A 21,480-nucleotide genomic window follows, 5' to 3' on the forward strand; every position below is an offset into this window, starting at 1 on the left:
TATTGTCACCCGGTTTGATTCACTCCGCATGATGTTAAATAGCTGATGGCACTGGAAACTGGCTATGAGCCGTAATAACACTCTGGCAATAGTACGAAAGTTTTCTACTTTAGAATTTACCGCACCCCTCGCCAGTCTATTCCAGAACAGCTACTACACTGATAGCCATGCAACAATGTGGAAAATTGCCCTGGTATCTCCTGTACACAAAAAACAGGACAAATCCAATCTGGCCAATTACCGCTCCGACAGCCTACTCTCGATTATCAGTAAAGTGATGGAAGATGCCAACAACAGCACGATCAAGCAGCACCTGCTCAGCAATAATGTGCTCAGTGACGCCCGGTTTGGGTTCCACCAGGGCCACCCAGCTCCTGACCTCACTACAGCTTTGGTTCAAACATGGGTTTCCAGGTGAGGTAAGAGTGAAAGCCTTTGGCATGAAAACTGGATTTGGCCACGTGTGGCATCAAGGAGCAAAGGTCTACTCAATAGGAATTGGAGGCAAGCTCTCCATCAGTTAGTCTTACGTGGCACAAAGGAAGTTGGTTGTGGTTGTTGGAGGTCAGCTGTCTCAGGTCCGAGGGATCTCTGCAGCAGTTCCTCGGGGCTGGGGGGGGGTGGTGATCTTGGCTCAAATAGCTTCAGCTGCTTCATCAATGACATTCCCCTCATCATAAGGCCTGAAGTGGAGATGTTCATGAATGAATGCGCAATGCTCAAAACCATTCGCAACACCATAGATATTGAAGCAGTCCGTATCCAAATTCAACAAGGCCCGGACAATATCCTGCTTTGGGTTGACAAGTATCATAGAAATATAGAAACATAGAAGAAAAGAGCAGGAGGAGGACATTCAGCCCTTCAAGTCTACTCCACCATTCTTCACGATCATAGCTGATTGTCCAACTCAAAGCCGAATCCTGCTTTCTCCCCATAACCTTTAATCCCATTTGCCCCAAGTGCTATATCTAGCTGCCTCTTGAATACATTCAATGTTTTGCTGTCAACTACTTCCTGTGGTGTTGAATTCCACCGGCTCACCACCCTTTGGGTGAAGAAATGTCTCGTCATCTCCATCCGAAATCATCAATCCCAAATCCTCATAACGTGACCCCTGGTTCTGGACACACCCACAATCGGGAATATCCTCCTTGCATTTACCCTATCCTGTTAGAATTTTATAAGTCTCTATGAGATTCTCCCTCATTCGTCTGAACTCTAGTGAAAACAATCCCAGTCTAGTCAACCCCTCCCCATATATCAGACCCACCATCCCCTGGTAAACTTTCGCTACACTCCCTCAACAACAATAGCATTCTCCCTCAGAAAAGGCGGCCAAAATTGCACACAGTGTTCCAGGTGTGGGGTCTCACCAAGGCCCTGTACAACTGCAACAACACTTCCCTAATCCTCTACTTGAAACTCTTCACAACCAAGTACCATACATGCCAGGCAATGAGAATCACCTACAAATGTGAATCTACCTATTGCCCTTGGCAATCATAGTCATTGCAATTGCTGGTTTCCCCAACTATCAATATCCTGGGCAGAACAATTGATGAGGAACTGAATTGGGCTAACTGTATAAATACTGGGGTTTCAAGAGCTGGTCCGAGCTGGGATTCCTGCAGAAAATAACTCATCTCTTGACTCCCCAAAGCCTGTCTGCCATCTACAAGGCAGAAGTCAGGAATTTGATAAAATGTTCCCAATTGGCCAGATGAACTCAGCAACACTCAAGAAGTTTGCCACCATCAAAGACAAAGTAACATCACATCCACAAACATTCACTCCATCCTCTACTGACACTCAGTAACAGTTTCCACAAGATGCACTATGGAAATCCAGAGATAATGGGAACTGCAGATGCTGGAGATTCCAAGATAATAAAATGTGAGGCTGGACGAACACAGCAGGCCAAGCAGCATCTCAGGAGCACAAAAGCTGACGTTTCGGGCCTAGACCCTTCATCAGAGAGGGGGATGGGGGGAGGGAACTGGAATAAATAGGGAGAGAGGGGGAGGCGGACCGAAGATGGAGAGTAAAGAAGATAGGTGGAGAGAGTATAGGTGGGGAGGTAGGGAGGGGACAGGTCAAGGAGGTGGGATGAGGTTAGTAGGTAGCGGGGGGTGCGGCTTGGGGTGGGAGGAAGGGATGGGTGAGAGGAAGAACCGGTTAGGGAGTCAGAGACAGGTTGGACTGGTTTTGGGATGCAGTGGGTGGGGGGGAAGAGCTGGGCTGGTTGTGTGGTGCAGTGGGGGGAGGGGACGAACTGGGCTGGTTGAGGGATGCAGTAGGGGAAGGGGAGATTTTGAAACTGGTGAAGTCCACATTGATACCATATGGCTGCAGGGTTCCCAGGCGGAATATGAGTTGCTGTTCCTGCAACCTTCGGGTGGCATCATTGTGGCAGTGCAGGATGCCCATGATGGACATGTCATCAAGAGAATGGGAGGGGGAGTGGAAATGGTTTGCGACTGGGAGGTGCAGTTGTTTTTTGCGAACTGAGCGGAGGTGTTCTGCAAAGCGGTCCCCAAGTCTCCGCTTGGTTTCCCCAATGTAGAGGAAGTCGCACCGGGTACAGTGGATGCAGTCCACTGTCACAGTCCCGGTGCGACTTCCTCTACACTGGGGAAACCAAGCGGAGACTTGGGGACCGCTTTGCAGAACACCTCCGCTCAGTTCGCAAAAAACAACTGCACCTCCCAGTCGCAAACCATTTCCACTCCCCCTCCCATTCTCTTGATGACATGTCCATCATGGGCCTCCTGCACTGCCACAATGATGCCACCCGAAGGTTGCAGGAACAGCAACTCATATTCCGCCTGGGAACCCTGCAGCCATATGGTATCAATGTGGACTTCACCAGTTTCAAAATCTCCCCTTCCCCTACTGCATCCCTCAACCAGCCCAGTTCGTCCCCTCCCCCCACTGCACCACACAACCAGCCCAGCTCTCCCCCCGTCCCACTGCATCCCAAAACCAGTCCAACCTGTCTCTGCCTCCCTAACCGGTTCTTCCTCTCACCCATCCCTTCCTCCCACCCCCAGCCGCACCCCCAGCTACCTACTAACCTCATCCCACCTCCTTGACCTGTCCGTCTTCCCTGGACTGACCTATCCCCTCCCTACCTCCCCACCTACACCCTCTCCACCTATCTTCTTTGCTCTCCATCTTCGGTCCGCCTCCCCCTCTCTCCCTATTTATTCCAGTTCCCTCCCCCCATCCCCCTCTCTGATGAAGGGTCTAGGCCCGAAACGTCAGCTTTTGTGCTCCTGAGATGCTGCTTGGCCTGCTGTGTTCATCCAGCCTCACATTTTGTTGTCAATGAACACTCGCAGTCTGTCTGGCTCCTTGCTATCCCACTACAGCCAGACCAGTACGTTTTCAGGCTGGACTTGGACTGTAGGCAGCGAAGTGTCGAGTCTACCACTATCTGAATGAGAGGAAAACCAGTTGGAGAAAATACTCATGTCTGGCCGGCCGATTCCTCTACACTTAATAGTGGAGGACTGAAGGCTCTTACACCGCTGTCCACAATCCGTCCATACCGAATCCGAGTCACAGCGCCAGATGTAAATCTAGACCGCCGGCGGGGTCTCTCTCGATTCCACGCTCAGTCAATGAACACTCGCAGTCGGCCTGGTTGTCTAATTTCTTTATTTCTTCAATCGGCCGGGCACAGATCATCCAGAAAACACAGAAGTTGAGCACTTCCATATTTCTCGGAGGAGCTGCACATCATAGATTAATACAAAGACATTTTTAGACTTTTCTTAAAGCAGGGTACATGGTGTGATCGCATAGTGTATTCAAACAATTACCAATGAATATATAATATTGCTTCATTGGCAGTTACATAATCCAATAGTATTAACTGGTAAACAACTTACATCACAATTCTTAGGTTACTTTTTGTCTCGCCATACAGCGCCATAACATTTGCTACAGAAGATCAGCTAGAATGGTTAGTACTGCATTATCTCATCATTACTGTGTTATTTACGCAGCTCTAGCAGAATTTGGAGTTCCCAGGCTAAAAGAGCAGCTCCAGCAGAATTTACAGTTCCCAGGCTGGAAGCCATTTTCTTGCTAGCTTGCACCAGCAGCCATCCTGTGCCTGGACCCAAATCTCAGATTCTCAGGTGTGGGCTTGGAGGGCCGAAGGACCTGTTCCTGCGCTGAATTGTTCGTTGTTCTTTTTTTTCTAAAATGGTCTTGCAAGCCTCACAGATCAAATGGAATTAGGAACGTAGAACAAATGCTGACCACACCAGCGAAAACACATTCTACGAATTTGTGAAAAGAAAGTGATTTACTCCATTAAATCTACATTAACCTCTGCTGTAAGACAGAAATTCCCAGATATTTTATTTGCAGATGAGATGTGGGCAGTACTGCCTTGGAGTGAACCTAATTACCCAGGAGGGATAAGTCAGCAGATTTTCACCTGGTCATTAAGTTTTATTTGTTTGAAGAATAGGGAGGTAAACTGATGGTGAATATGGGTAGAAAGTAGAAAATAGAAGCTGTCAGCAGTGAAACTAATGGAAGAGAAATCATTCTGAGCACCCAGGCTGTGTATTACTCTCTCTGTATCCCAGGCACGAAAGATGAAAATTTAATGCTAAATGTCAACAGGAGACTACAGTATTTGAGGGAACAGGGCAGTAACAAGTTAGTTGAATTTTTAAAACGATTTAATAATATTCAGAATAATTTTTCTTGTACCATTTTATAAATTGCAAGAGTTTTGAATTCAGTTCCGTAATTTGCATCAGCAGTGATTTGTAAACTGGGTTACAAGCTGTTTTTACCTCACGCTGCCAAGTGCCTGTTGTTTCGGATCTGCCCTGGATTGTGGGGCTTATGGCAGTGAGAAATAAGCATGCACCGTATACCATATCTGAAATTTCTCATGCACTGTATCCCAAAGTGTTATTCCCCAAAAGAAGTCTGTGTGATTTGTATTTGGATGCATCAATACCGTCTGCGTCTACCATCTGCAGAGAAGCATCTTTCATAAGTTTGCCATTCACGAGAGAATGTTTCCACAAATAAGTTTTGAATTTACCCTCCTCAAGCCTCGTTGTCTGGATTTACTGCTCGACAAAAGGTGAAGCAGCCTGTCATGGTATAATTTAAATAGCCCTGCGGAAATCCTTAAAAACTGCAATCACGTCTGTCACCCTTCTCTTTTGAAGTAAGAATATGGCCAATTTAAGTGATTGCTGGACATAATTTAAACCCTTTATCCTCTCAATCACTCGATAGCTGCAGCATGCTTTTGCAAAGCTGCGGGTAAGTATATGGAATACAACAAGTTGGGTCTCCCTGATCCCATTGAACGATGCAACAGGGACAAGATTGTACTCCTGTTCCTCAAATTTGGTATACAGAATTGAGTTTCGTTTCACAATTTAGCCCATTAGCTTTGTTTTTCACTCTGTACAGTTGCTGCCTCACCTGCTGAATATTTCCAGCATTTTCTATGTTTATTTCAGATTTCCAGCACAAATAGTATTTTGCTCTGTCATTACTTACTGTGGGCAAGACTTGTGGCATCTGTTTGAAATATTTTTCTTCTGTCTCCTATTTAGTCAATTAAATGCAATTTCAGCTTTTATTTGCTTAGTATTTAAATTCCCACATTTTTTAATGATTTGAAAGAAACAGATTAAACATTTTTGTACCTTCAGCAGCTCGCCGCTACATACCTCCTGAGATTAACTTTCAGCTAACTACTGACAAACTGCCTGGTGATGCTCATAGGTGCTAGGCTTAAGGTGAAGACAGCAGTCATATTGATTACTTGACACGTTCCATGTTTATAACATTTAGTCCTTCATTTCATTAATATTTCTTTAAACTGCAAGATTCACAGTACACTTTGACGTGGCACCCTGTCCAATGCCTTCTTGAAATGTAATACTTATTGTACATTCACCTTTACCTATCACATTTGTTACTGTCTCAAAGAACTCTGATCAATTATTCGAGCACAAATGCCCTTTCACAAAACTATGTTGACTCTGCCTGATTGCTTTAAGATTTTCTCAGATTTTTATTAAGTTTGCAGCATTTTCTACAAGAGAGATGTTAGGCTAACTGACTTGTAGGTTCTTAGCTTCTGTCTTCCTCTCTTAAAGACGAATTACATTTGTTATTTTCTGATCTAGGAATCTGGAGAATGAAAACCAATGCATCTCTTATCTCACTTCTTTTAATACCACAGGATGAAGCCCATTAGGACCAAAGAGCTTGTCAGATCTGTGTTTCGATAATTTTCACATTATCCCTTCCCAAATGTTCGCAGTTGTTTCAGGTTCCTCATCCCCTTTCACGTTCTGATTCACAGTTATCACAGGAATGCTATCCACAGTGAAGACTGATGTAAAATAACTGCAATTTCTTTATTTTCCATTATTAATACTACAGACTCACTGTCTTGTCGACCAACACTCATTTTACATTTTTCTTTTCTCAACGGCTTAGAAACTTCCACCTTCTATTTTTATATTTCCAGCTAGTCTTCTATCATATTCTAATTTTTCACTCCTTATCAATCCTTTAGTCATTCTTTGCTGACCTTCATATTCTATCCAATGTTCAGATGAGCCATGCAACTTTACAGAGTTAAGTACTTTTTGTTCAGTCTGAGACTATTTTTAACTTCCTTAGCAGGCCACAAATGACGCATCCTTTCCTTAGAATCTTGTTTCCTCAATGGCATGCATATTTCACAACATTCTGAACCCAGTTTGAATTACATTACAGTTCAGTGCAATAGCTGGTGATACACATAATAAAAGCAAAGTACTGAGGATACTGGAAATCTGAAATTAACACAGAAAGGGTTGGATAAACTCAGCAAGTCTGAATGCATTGGGTGGAGAAAGAAACAACTTGTTAGGTTCAGTAGGCTCTTCTTCAGAACCCTGGTTAAACAGAGTGAATGAGAAATTATGGCTGATGTGACATTAGCAGAACACCCAGGAAATAGACTTCACCTAATCTGGTCTACCCTTCAGACCACCTGGATACGTAAAATATGCACTGTCTCAGAATTCAATCTTGATTCAGTTAAAGGTCAGCTTTCACACCATTAGGAGGTACATGATGGGAAATTTAACATGGTGTGTCACAAGGTATAACAATAAGGCCATACGAAATAGAAACAGGAGCAGGCCATTCTGTCCCTCAATTCTGCTTCCCCACTCAAAAGGATCATGGCCGATTCAACATTCCTCACATCCACTTTTCTGCCCTTTCCCCATAAACTTTGATTCCCCAATTGCCCATGAATCTGTCTATCGCAGCCTTTAAGTATGCAAGGTCTCTGCCCCCAGCAAGCTCTCTGTGGCAAAGAGTTTCAAAGACCCACAGCAGTCTGGGAAAAGAAATTTCTCCTCATCTCTGTCTTAAATTGGCAGCGCTTTTTTCTGAGACTATACCCTCTGGTCCTAGACTCTTCCATGAGGGGAAACATTTACCTTGTCAAACCTCTTAGGAATCCAGTTTATTTCAAAGAAACCACCTCTTATTCTTCTAAACTCCAGTGAGTGCAGTCACAACGCTTAGCCTTTGCTCAAAAGACAAAGCCTCCATACCAGGGATCATCTAGTGAACTTGCTCTTAATTGCCTCCGATAAAATAATATTTTTCCCTAAATAAGAGGACGAAAACTGTTCAGAGTACTCCAGATGTGATTTCACCAGCACCTTGTACATTTGCAGTAAGATATCACAATTCTTCTTCTCCAAACCCCTTGAAATAAGAGCCAACATTCCATTAGCCTTCCTGACGACTTGCTGCACTTGTGTATTAGCTTTCTGTGTTTCATGTACAATTACTCCCAAGTTGCAGCTTCCTGCAGTTGTCTTCCATGTAAACAATAGAAACCCAATTTGGACATACGCTATTGGGCCCATCAAATCCACACTGACTCTCTGAAGAGTGTCCCACCCTGACACCCCGCCCCCTTACCTTATCCTTTGTAACCCTTCATTTCCAATGGCTTATCCCTGGATACTATGGGCAATTTAGCATGGCCAATCCACCTAATCTGCACATCTTCAAACTGTGCGAGGAAACCGGAACACCCGGAGGAAGCCCAAACTGACACCGTGAGAATGTGCAAATTCCACACAGACAGTCACATGAGGGAGGAATCAAACGCAGATCCCCTGGTTCTGTGAGGCAGCGGGGCTAACCACTGAGCCACTGTGCTACCTCTGCTCTTTTGCTCTCCCTTCCAAAATGAACAACTTTACATCTGACCACAGTACACTTCATGTGCCAATGTTTCACCCACTTACTTAACATGTCAATATCTTTCTGTGAACTGTTTGTATTCTTCCTGCAACTTGCCTTTTCTCCTATTTTAGCGCCATCTGCAAAATTGGCTCTATTACATTCACTTCGTTCCTCATTAATATATATTGTAAACAGTTGCAATCCCAACACTGATCCCGTGGAACCCATTGCTTATATGTTGCCAACCTGAAAATGAACTCCTGATCCCAACTCCCTATTTCCTGCCCATGAGCCAATTGTCTATCCATGAGAATATACTACCTCCAACACCAAGGTTTCTTATGACTTAACCCTTTGTGAGGTAACATTTCTCTGTTTAATAATGCATTACATATTATATCCTGCATTATACATAATATATACTCACTGGCATGGTATCTCATATTATTATATATTATTGAATAATACACTGTCACCACAAAATTAGCTTCCTTGCTACAAAATCCCTGAAGAAAGAAAATGGCTTGTGTCACTTTTCTAGTCTAGAGTGGGTGTGCCCTGTGTGCATTGGAAACATGGCTGGATAATGATTTTGAATTAATGCACATCTTCATCACTGCGCAGCACTAGTATGGTTGTATTCACCACTAATAGCTGAATATGTATTCAGTTACTCGGGAGTCCCTCCAGAACACTAATTCTACTTAAAGGGTCAGCAATTAACTTGCAGTTGAAGTACCTTTTACTTGTTTCTGCCATTGCAAAGTATGTGCAAGTGTTGTTTATTGTTTTTGGAAGATTGTTCATGAGCTGCGGCAGCCACTTAGAGAAAAGAAAATATTTTGTTACACGGTGCCACCAAATCTGCTTGGGGTGTGGGGTCTGTAGTTATACCATCTCTGTGTCTGCAATATGAGTTAGAAACAGAGCAAAGGATGCAGAGAGGGGAGAAGGGGAGCTAAGTATTATTGGGTCCACCAAGCATAAGTTTTCAGCAAGCACTTCTCTATCAACATCCCACGCAGGTTCAATACCTGAAGGGAGACAATTTCAACAAGAAGATGGTTGCAGGCTTGTGCCTTCAACACAACCTACAGTTTCAAAGCAGAATAAGGGTGGTGCTCCCTGAAATCATCATATTTCCAAGCAGGAGCTGGCAACACAACAAATATATATGAGTACATAGTCCGTTGAATCATCTGGGAGGTGACGGAGGCCTTATGTCACTTTGTAAATTTTTTGTTTCTACACTGTTTACAATTTTGTCCACCTAAGTACCACCTTCACTCTCTTTCCAGCTACCTCAATGGTCTTCTTTAAACCCAGAACCTTCCAACCTCCAAACCTCCTCTAGGCATTTATGTAGAAGTTGCAACATGCCCGTCCATACCATATCCATGCACACAGTGGAAGTGACACATATCTACATTCCTTACCACCTCATGCCGTTCCAAATACCTTGATTTATTAGAAGTCTGACCACATTGCTTCTGTCTCTGAGTTAATACAGCGGCCATTGTTTAAAATGCTGACAGATATGCTGTGTGCTACCAGTGTTCTCTGTCGGAATTTCAAGCCCCCACCAAGTATGTTTATTTTTTAATGATCTGATATTTCTTGTGCATATTATTGGTATTAAATTAATGATCAATTTATGCCAATGCTGAATTAGTGCTACCACAAAATACTTTTGTTTCAGCAGATTTCATGTCGCTAAATTCTTTCTCTTGTAGATTGGCATGACTTCCTAATTGATTGAGCCTGATTACTGTGGAGAGAGTAACTCCCTTCCCCTCGATATTATCAACAGGAATATGAGGTGAGGGTTCAGCTTTCTAACTGGTCATTTGCAACTCTTTCTAAGACCATCTGAAGTGACCAGCCTATTCTCAAACAATGACAGTGATGGAAGGAGTCATTGGCAGTGATACCAAATGACACTTACACAGCAATGAAAGTACTCACAGATGCTCCGTTTCATTCTACCAGAGCCATTTGACTCCTGACCTTAGAACCTGAGATGAACAAAAGAGCTGAATTCAATAGATAAGGTGAGAATGACATCAAGGCAGCATTCTATGTTTTCATAGAACCCACTGGTAAAATTGAAGTTAATGGGGATCATAGGACAAGTTCTCAGGGGTAAATATCATCTTATAGTACGAAAGAAGATGGCCTGGCTTCCTTTGACCACACCTTGTAAACCCATAACATCTTCCACAGTGAAGAATGAGAGCAACAAGGTTCTGGGGGTGACTGCCACCATCAGGTTTCCCCTCCAAGCCACAAAGCCTGTGGACTTGGAACTACGCCACTGGTGCTTCAATGGTGCTGGGTCAAAACCTAGAAACGCCTCCCTAACTGGCATGTGGTCGTATCTACACTGCAGTTATCAATCACCTTCTCAAGGGCAATTAGAGATAGGTAATAAATGCTGACCTGCCACACTATTTATATCCCCATGAATTAATTTTAAAATCAATTCATTAAATTTTGATATAGTGTCTCTGACTCGCATTCATTTTATATTTGGCGCCAAAGGTTAAGAATGGTAAAGTAAGATAGAACTTGCATGTATATAGCAATTTCACAAACTCTGGGAATCCCAAAACACTTTACATCAATTAAATATTTCTGAAATGGTCTCCGTTCTGAACTAGGGAGACATAGCAGCCAATTCACACACAGTACTTACAATGCCAATGAGATAATTCCCAGATAATTTGGTTCTGTTGTAGGCTAGGGGGTTACATTTCAGAGACGACACCAGAAGGACTCTGCGTTCCTTCAGGCTTGGTATTGTTTGTATCCTCCTACAGGGCAGATTGCATCCTAGTGTCATGTCTCATCGGAAAGATGCCACATTCAACAATGCAGGGCCCCTCAGTACTGTCACAAAAAAACAACCTAGATTGTGTACTCAAGAATATGGAGTGCAGATTGAGGAGGCAATCTTCTGACTTGAAGGTGAGTATGCTTCACTGAGCCCTGCTGTTCCAAATGCTGGTGCGTTCTGTCATTGTGTCCAGTTTATGTCCATGCTATAAACATACACCATAGGTAGGCTCATGTAAGTGATAGCTGGGAACAAGTGGGCCCAGCTTGTTGAAGGGTTTTACATATAGCCATCTCACTTAATTAATGCTTGATTAAGATAAAGTCACCACTGTCCTATCAGATCATAGGCTGCTCTCTCACTAGAGAGACGTGACTGGTGGAGGATTAGCCTGAGGGTCACCACACCTCAGGTGAGGGGAGAGATTGAGAAGGGGAGTCCTTCATTGTAACCTCAGCCAGATTAGAAGCAAAAATCTCCGAATTGTTGATGATATCTTTCTCTGTATGTTTCATATTACTTAAGAATTGTGAAGTGAAGACAAGATATTGAAGGTTTTATCTTGCACTCAACAGAAGTAGGCAGCAAGAAACTGACTTGAACAAAGCGAACCTGTTTTATATAGCATGAGAAGGATCTGTGGTTGGAATTGAAAAACCCTTATCAATCTTAATTCTCTAACCAGGTAGGTTGATTCTGATTGGTCAGGGTGTTGCCATGGGGATGCAGCAGCTACTGGCTGTCTTCATGACTCCTTTTCTATATGAGAAGGAAGCAATGTAAGTACAGATTCCTTTTGCCAATAAAAGCAGAGTCCTCATTTTGGTAGTTTGTAGCACACACAGATACATCACAGTGCAAATCCAAAGGGTAATCTTAAATTGGTACCTGTGCAATCCTTAGCATTGCCCTGATTATTTAATAATTGATTTCCAATAGCAGAGTCAATTCTAATGGTGAATATACTTTCTTTGAGGCTTTCAAGCATGGACTGGTTGAGCAGCATTGACTGCCAATTGCAAATGGTCACCAGGATGTGTTGTTTGATACAGTCTGCCAGTCATTGGAATGTATCGCCAACTAGCCTGGCACTGCACTGGCAGTTCTCAAATCTCAATGCCTTCTCAATGCTTGTCCATCAATGACAACCACTGACTTTTCTCATGCAACTTGTTTTATTCCTCAGTTCAGTCCAGAGACGCTGGGCAGTATATTCCTCTGGTCCTCAGCCCTCTGATACTGGGACTTATTGGGAATCTTGAGCCCATGTTTAGCAGATTGGGGGTGATTACCTTCCCAGTGCTCATTCCCTGGGTGGCCGCTTCCCAATTTGCTGCTAGACCGGTTCATACAAAGGCATAACCAGCCCCCTCACCAAGAAAACTGGGAACCTCTGAGGCAACTAGACAAATATGAGAGCCCCTCAAAATGCTGGTGCCCTCAGATGCTTAAAAATAATTAATATCTCAGAGGGGTCAGTCAGGCTGAATGGAGAATAACATTGTTTTGGGCTGAGGCTATCTGCATGGATTTTGCTGCATTTTCTTTGTGGGATGAATTTTCAGTTCTGAGGGCAAGCCCTGACTGCCATAGGGAAGCTTCCTGCATTGATATGGCCTCCATACATCGCAGGAGTGATAACACTCTATCAACTCACTTAAAAATTCCCCCAATAAACATAAAATATGGGGATTTTCTCTCCATTATAGAGTCATAGAGCCATAACACAGAAACAGGCCCTATGGTCCCACTCACCCATGCTGACCAGGCATCCTAAATTAATCTAGTCCCATTTATCAGCATTTGACCCCCAATTCCATGTAAACCCTTTCTACTCATAAAGATGCCTTTTAAATATTGTAATTGTACCCATCTCCCCCACTTCCTCTGGCAGCTCATTCCATTCTTCCCAATAAAACTCCAGTCTCCGCTCCAGCTACACAAAGGCCAGGAAATCTCTGCCCACCCAGTCTGATGTGTTTTGCAGCAATCTCCCCTATTTTAAGCATTGTAACACTGTCCTTTTTTTTAATAAAATGATCTCTCCTCCTTATTTTGCTCTGACTATGCCTTCCAGAAATCTTAATCATGTATGATTGATTCCCAATGCTGCCCTTGACGGAAACTTGCTTCAGTCAAAACAAGACACCTCATTGTCTCATTGGTGTCCGCTTTGGCTAAGTGACAGCACATCTGGCCTCGAGTCAGATGCTGGCACCTCATGTCTCACTTCAGAGACTTGAGTACAAATTCTGAGTTAACACTCAGAATGTTGTGCAATGCCACAGGAAGGCTGCAATGACAAAGGTGCCAACTTTCAATTAAAATGTTAAACTGTACTAAACCACTCTCCAGAACACCCACCACCCATTGTAAAGGTAGCATGCCAAACATACCAATGCCACTATCTAGTGTACCAGTTATCCTGATGTGTTTATGTAAGGTATGATTTGTCTAGATAGCACACAAAACAACGCGTTCTTTTCACTAAGTCTCTGTACAAGTGACATTAATAAATCAAATCAAGTGCCAATATGATGACCCTACATAAACATAAAATAACCAATAGACCAATTTGGCTGCAGCATGTGGCAACATCACTGTCTAGTGAATGCGCACCTCTACCCAATGTATTTCTTCCCTGTTCTATCACTTCTCAGTGTGGAATCCCATCACATAACATTGTAGTACCAATAAGAAAAATCACAAAGCAGTACTCCGGCATCAACACTACTTCCCAGTGTGCCAACGCTGGCCCACTTCATCCCAATACTTCTTCCTGGTGCACCAATCCATCACCAGCTCAGATGGTATCAGCCCAATTTGTACAGTCAGATTATGCTCCAAGAAAAATTGCAGTGACAATCCAGAGTTGAACCAATTGTACCTCCGGCTCCATTTACAACTGCTTCATCTATCTCTGCCTGTCTGGCCCGATAGCACTTCTGGGAATACCATTGTTTAAGTCTTATTTGTAACTGGATTTGTTTGGAGTACAATGTGGACAAACACCAGCCTTCCTGCTCCTCTGATGCTGCTTGGCCTGCTGTGTTCATCCAGCTCCACACCTTGTTATCTCTTGTGCTTAATATGTTACTTAAGTTTTTATCATGAGGTAACAGTAGAGCCATTGGAAGAGACTACAAAGTCCAGGCAGAAACCTGGACCCTTAGGCAATCAACAAAGATAGCACAAAGATAGTCTGCTAATATAATTAAAGAAAAGGAGCACTAACATTGCATTTGTATTCTAAAAAAGTATGAAGTTTAAACAATAAGTACGAATTAAAGCTACTGATGACTAATACAATCAGGGAGGTGATGGCCAGCAGTATTATTGCTCTACTGTTAATCCAGAGACCCAAGTAATGCTGTGGGGTCCCGAGTTCAAATCCTACCATGTTAGATGGTGGAATCTGAGTTTGATTAAAATCTGGAATAAGAGTCTAGTGATGACCATGAATCCATCGTTGATTGTCAGAAAAATCCATCAGGTTCACTGAAGAGATAACAAGGTGAAGAGCTGGATGAGCACAGCAGGCCAAGCAGCATCAGAGGAGCAGGAAGGCTGACGTTTCAGGTCTGGACCCTTCTTCAGAAATAACCAGACCCAAAACGTCAGCCTTCTTGCTCCTCTGATGCTGCCTGGCCTGCTGTGTTCATCCAACTTTACATCTTGTTATTTCAGATTCCAGCATTGGCAGCTCCTACTATCTCTCAGGTTCACTAAATGTCTTTGGGGAGGGGAACTGCCATTCTTCCCTGGTCTGACCTCCACGTGACTCCAGACCCACAATAACATGGTTGACTCTTAACTGCCATCTAAGTAATTAGTGATAGGCAATAAATGCTGGCTTAGCCAGCGATGTCCTCATCCTGTGAATGAATAATTTAAAAAGTATAATAACATCTAGTAAATGTCCACAGTTTCAACAACCTAAAGCCAATGGGAAAGAGCTGTTGACTCCTAACAACATGGTGTTTTGTTTCCCATGATCTCAGGTTACCCGGCTTTGCAGTCATCTTTCATGCTACACACTTCTAGCTGGGCCCTCTGGTTTCTAAAAGTGGTTGTCTACATGGAGCAAATATGTTCTGCATGAGTACTGCTGCACTGCATGGTGGATTGTTGAGAAACAAAAAGTAAAACTTGTACATTTAATCCGCTACCCTTTTATCCCTGAAATGTCCTTTTAGTATTTTAGGTGTTTTCCTGACCCACACTCCGAACATAGCAGATGGTCCCAGCCTTTCAACAAGCTGCCAATAGCCCGCAGTGCATCAAGCTACTTGGTTACAACAGATTGCAAACCTCCATTTCAACAAAGTCACAGAATTTACTCAATTAAAGATAATAAAATGTGAGGCTGGATGAACACAGCAGGCCAAGCATCATCTCAGGAGCACAAAAGCTGACGTTTCGGGCCTAGACCCTTCATCAGAGAGGGGGATGGGGTGAGGGAACTGGAATAAATAGGGAGAGAGGGGGAGGCGGACTGAAGATGGAGAGAAAAGAAGATAGGTGGAGAGGAGAGTATAGGTGGGGAGGTAGGGAGGGGATAGGTCAGTCCAGGGAAGACGGACAGGCCAAGGAGGTGGGATGAGGTTAGTAGGTAGGAGATGGAGGTGCGGCTTGGGGTGGGAGGAAGGGATGGGTGAGAGGAAGAACAGGTTAGGGAGGCAGACAGGCTGGACTGGTTTTGGGATGCAGTGGAGGGAGGGGAAGAGCTGGGCTGGTTTTGGGATGTGGTGGGGGAAGGGGAGATTTTGAACCTGGTGAAGTCCACATTGATACCATTGGGCTGCAGGGTTCCCAAGCGGAATATGAGTTGCTGTTCCTGCAACCTTCAGGTGGCATCATTGTGGCACTGCAGGAGGCCCATGATGGACATGTCATCTAAAGAATGGGAGGGGGAGTGGAAATGGTTCGCGACTGGGAGGTGCAGTTTTTTATGCGAACCAAGCGGAGGTGTTCTGCAAAGTGGTCCCCAAGCCTCCATTTGGTTTCCCCAATGTAGAGGAAGCCACACCAGGTACAATGGATACAGTATACCACATTGGCAAATGTGCAGGTGAACCTCTGCTTAATATGGAAAGTCATCTTGGGGCCTGGGATAGGCATGAGGGAGGAGGTGTGGGGGCAAGTGTAGCATTTCCTGCGGTTGCAGGGGAAGGTGCCGGGTGTGGTGGGGTTGGAGGGCAGTGTGGCATGAACAAGGGAGTCACGGAGAGAGTGGTCTCTCCGGAAAGCAGACAAGGGTGGGGATGGAAAAATGTCTTGGGTGGTGGGGTCGGATTGTAGATGGCGGAAGTGTCGGAGGATGATGCGTTGTATCCGGAGTTTGGTGGGGTGATGTGTGAGAACGAGGGCGATCCTCTTTGGGCAGTTGTGGCTGGGGCGAGGTGTGAGGGATGTGTTGCGGGAAATGCGGGAGACGCGGTCAAGGGCGTTCTCAACCACTGTGGGGGGAAAGTTGCGGTCCTTGAAGAACTTGGACATCTGGGATGTGCGGGAGTGGAATGCCTCATCGTGGGAGCAGATGTGGCGGAGGCTGAGGAATTAGGAATAGGGGATGGAATTTTTGCAGGAGGGCGGGTGGGAGGATTTGTATTCTAGGTAGCTGTGGGAGTTGGTGGGCTTCAAATGGACATCAGTTACAAGCTGGTTGCCTGAGATGGAGACTGAGAGGTCCAGGAAGGTGAGGGATGTGCTGGAGATGGCCCAGGTGAACTGAAGGTTGGGATGGAAGGTGTTGGTGAATCTATACTCTCCTCTCCACCTATCTTCTTTTCTCTCCATCTTCGGTCCGCCTCCCCCTCTCTCCCTATTTATTCCAGAACCCTCACCCCATCCCCCTCTCTGATGAAGGGTCTAGGCCCGAAACGTCAGCTTTTGTGCTCCTGAGATGCTGCTGGGCCTGCTGTGTTCATCCAGCCTCACATTTTATTATCTTGGATTCTCCAGCATCTGCAGTTCCCATTATCTCTGATACTAAGCTAACCACAACAATGTCAGTTTGAATGCCTTTAAGCTTTTGTTGAACACTGTTTTGCATTGCATAAAAAACACTTTAACTGTCCATGCTCAGCATGATGGCTCAGTGGTTAACAGGGACCTGACTTCAATTCCACTCTCAGGCGATTGTCTGTGTGGAGTTTGCACATTCTCCTGTCTGCGTGTGTTTCCTCTGGATGCTCTAGTTTCTTCCCACAGCCCAAAGATGCACCGTTTAGGTGGATTGGTCATGCTAAATTGCCCATTGTGTCTGGGGTGTGCAAGGTAGTTGGATTAGCCGTGGTAAATGCAGGGTTACAAGGATTGGGTATGTCTGGATGGGATGCTTTTCTGACCGTTGTGTGCACTCAGTGGGCCAAATAGCCTGCTTGCAGACTGTATGGATTCCAAAATTCTTGTCAGCCAAATATAAAGTAAGTCTCACGAAGGTGAAATAGAAGGCATCAAGTTCAGAACAAAGTTACACCCCAATTGCATCTGAGGTTTCCTGGCTATCACTATTGAAATCCAAATGTATACGGTGTTTATGGTCATAAAGAGATCAAAATTGGGAACCAAATATTCAGGAGCATATGATTTTTTAAAATGGCAAGAAGGAAAGAAAGGGAGGTGGCTTGCGTTGTTAGAATTAGATGGAATAAGTATAATCATAAGAAGTGATCTTGCATCAGAAGATGTAGAATCCATATGGGTGGAGGTAAGAAATAATAAGGGGTAGGGGACTCTGGCTGAGATAGCCCATGGGCCTCCTTGCAATAAGTTTCCATATGGCAGAGAATAAATCAGGAGATAATGATAACATTTTAAAAAGGTAGTACAGTAATCATAAAACCACAAGCTGTAGGAGAAGAAATAAACTGTTCAGCCATTGAATCTGCTCTGTCATTCAATGAGAGCTAATCTGATCATCGTCAACTTCACTTTCCTACATTTTCCCTCTAACCCTTCATTTCCTTACCAATTAATAATCTATCTTGGCCTTAAATATACTTAATGACCCAACCTCTGCAGCCCTCTATGGCAATGAATTCCACAGGTTCACTATCCTTTGAGATTAGAAATCCATCCTGACCTCTGTCTTGAATAGGTGACTCTTGATTCTAAGATTATGTCAATGTCCTTGGGTCTCCCATGTGGAAAACAAATTTCCACATCTACCTTGTCATCTAGGACAGAGATGAGGAGGAATTTCTTCTCTCAGAGGATAATGAATCTGTGGAATTCTTTACTGCAGAGGGCTGTTGAGGCTGGGTCATTAGTTTAACTTGATTTGATTTATTTCTACCATGTATACAGAGTATAGTGAAAAGTGTTGTCTTATGTGCTTTACAGGTAGTACTATACAAGATTCATACTATACAAGATACTATACAAGTGCACCAAGGTAACAGAACAGAGTACAGAATACAACTGCCAAGAAGGTGCAGAGAGAGACCAACATTAACGTTAAAGAGGTCCTTTCAAAAGTCTGATGACAGCGGGGAAGAAGCTGTTCTTGAATCTGTTTGTATGTGGAGACAAACTTTTATATCTTCTTCCAGACAGAAGAGGGTGGAAGAGAGTATAAATGGGGTTGGGAGGAATATTTGGTTATGTTGGTTGCTTTCCCGTTGCAATGGGAAATATAGATATTTAAATATAAAATATATGAAAGGTTGAGAAAGGCAGATTTTTAATCAGTAGGGAAGCCAAGTGTCATGAGGAAAGGCAGGAAAGTGGAGTTGAAGATTAGCAGATCAACCATGGTCTCATTGAATAGTGAGCAAACTGGATAAGGTGAATGGTTTGTTTTTCCTCCTCCACCTTATGTCCTCAAATAAATAGTTTGAAGGATCAACCTTGAGGTCTGAACTGAGATTGTCTAAACTGACAAACGCATACAAATAAACCACAGGTACTCGCTGCCCTGAAATAATTTTAAATGGCAGACTTTGAGATTAGTCAGTGAGACTGGTAAACAATAGCTCAATGTTTATTGTGTAACATTGAGGGTGGTGCCCTAGAGATACAGAATAGGGCTGATTTTCATCCACATTCATCTATCCAGAAATCATTTTGTATGACTGACCAATATCTGATAGGATGGCCATTTGAAACTGTCCAGCCTCTAATCTTTAATTGTTGGTCGATTTTCAATCAATCATGGCTGACAACAAAGGGTGATTGCTCATGAATAATGGGCTGTTCCCTCAGGTGGGGCTGTGGTATTTCAAACTCCCAAATACTGGTTGTCTGAACACCTGACACCATAGAACCACAGAGATCTACAGCACATAAGTGGCCCTTCAGCCCATTGACCCTACAACAGTCAAAAACAGCCACCTTCCTATTCTAATCCCATTTTACACAACATGGTCCACAGCCTTGCATATCTTGGCATAGCAAATGCACATCTCAATACTTTTTAAATGTTATGAGACTTTCTCCCACAGTCACCCTTACAGGCAATGGGTTCCAGATTCCTCCCATCCCCTGGGTTAAAATAGTTTTGCCTCACATCTTCTCTAAACCTTCTGCCCCTTCCCCTAAATGTATGCTTCTGGTCATTGATACCTCCATCAAGGGGGAAAGGTCCTTCTTGCCTGCCTTATATGTGCCCCTGTTAATTGATTGCGTCTCAATCATATCCCCTCTCAATATTCTGTGCTCAAAGGAAGACAATCCCAGTCGGTTCAGAATGGGACTGGATGCACTGAAGCTGAGCTGTCCAAAAGAAAATCAAATGAATTACCACTTAACCATTCCGGGCAAGATGAGTTGGTGAGATCCACACTTCGGGAAGGACTTGAAGGCAGACAAGATTTACGAAATAGGTTCCAGGGATTAGGAACTTCAATCTGGCACTATTAAATGTTCTATGTTCATGTTTTAAATGTAGACTTAGCAAAGACCCATAACTAGGTTGTGATGTTCCACAAACAAATTCCCGACTCAGAAAGGAAAGTCACCAGTAAGCTAAATATGAATTTGGTTTGTACAGCTACTTTCAGCATGATGGCAGTTTGTTAAATTGCTGTAAAAGCTTTGCAGGAATTTTGCAACGTTTGTAAAGAGCAGAGATTTTTTTGCCTGTTTGAGCAGTGGTGGTTATATCATTAATATATCTTTTGTAGGCAGGAGCCCCTGTAATGTGCAAAATGTTTTCGCAGAAGCACATGTAAATTATGATGTGCAGACGCCAGCGTCGGGACAGGGGTGGACAAAGTCAGAAGTCACACTACACCAGGTTACAGTCCAACAGGTTTATTTGAAATCACAAGCTTTCAAAGTGCTGCCCCTTCATCAGGTCATCAGGTTACCCTGGAAGCTTATGATTTCAAATAAACCTGTTGGACCATAACCTGGTGCTGTGTGACTCATAAAATAGTAACGCATTAACTGACTTGCAGAAGTTGTAACCTGTTGACCTGAATAAATCACTGGAATCAGAGTCCTGGGAATACTACATTGATGTAAAAAGAATCATTTTTGTGTCTCACCAACTCTCTGAGCTGTGGCCCTCTTTAGTCTCCTGCTGATTTTCTTCTTGCACTTAAGTGATGATGCTTGTTTGCAGTCTGAAGGGGTGGTTCTTGAATTTCACTGAAGTGTGAAGATAAAGCATGAAGCCTTACCACAGAGAGTTTGATGATTAATGAGCTTGTGAGAAAGAATACCACATTGCCCACTGGCTACAGAAGATTAGTTTGCTAAGTAATGGATCTGAAGGAGGAAATTATTACTGAATAGATCTTGGAACCAATTGCTATTCTCTAGACATTGGAAAAGAACAGCTTTGGAACCAAATGCATTCCTCACATTTCTACCTACACTTGGCTAGACACCATTTCCTGTGTTTCTAGTATTGTTGTTCGGCTCCCATCTGTTTCTGGTATGCATCTATAAAAGGGACAGGTCACTCTGAACACATTTGGAATATTATGAATACACAGATCATTTCGTAATCAGTTGCCGCTGATTTGTAGTTCATATTTTCTGTGTCCCATTTACTCCTGTTGTGGAATCACAGGTTCAATATCTACTAAGTACTAGCAGATCAAACAATCAAATAGCCAAAGAAGTGTTCTTGAATCTTTGCCTGAGAAAAGAGAATTTGATTATTAACGAAGCCTTTCTTAGAGGACACTGCCAATTTCAAAATTTCTGCTCCTGAGCCTTAAGTTCTCCTGTTGTTTTAGCAGAAACAGGTCCAATTATCGTTTGACAGAGTTTCTTTCCTCTCACAGCTCTCTCCTTTCCTGGTTCTGTATCCTTGTCACTTAATTCAATGACCCTCACTCTGCGACTTCCTTCTCTCAGACGATTCAGTTCCTTTCCCAGATCCTTCTTGATCGCGACACCAACCCTTCCTCTGTGATTCAAAGGCCCAT

At 43.6% G+C, this 21,480-nt stretch overlaps 1 protein-coding gene across 7 annotated transcripts in view; it reads right to left on the reverse strand.

Moving 5' to 3' along the window:
- LOC125451058 (CXXC-type zinc finger protein 4-like) overlaps positions 1–21,480 on the reverse strand; it is a 189,635-nt gene that overhangs the window by 60,423 nt on the left and 107,732 nt on the right. The gene's annotated exons all lie outside the window — the stretch shown is intronic.

The sequence above is a fragment of the Stegostoma tigrinum genome, chromosome 3 (genome assembly GCF_030684315.1).
Source record: "Stegostoma tigrinum isolate sSteTig4 chromosome 3, sSteTig4.hap1, whole genome shotgun sequence".
Classification (NCBI taxonomy): Eukaryota; Metazoa; Chordata; class Chondrichthyes; order Orectolobiformes; family Stegostomatidae; genus Stegostoma; species Stegostoma tigrinum.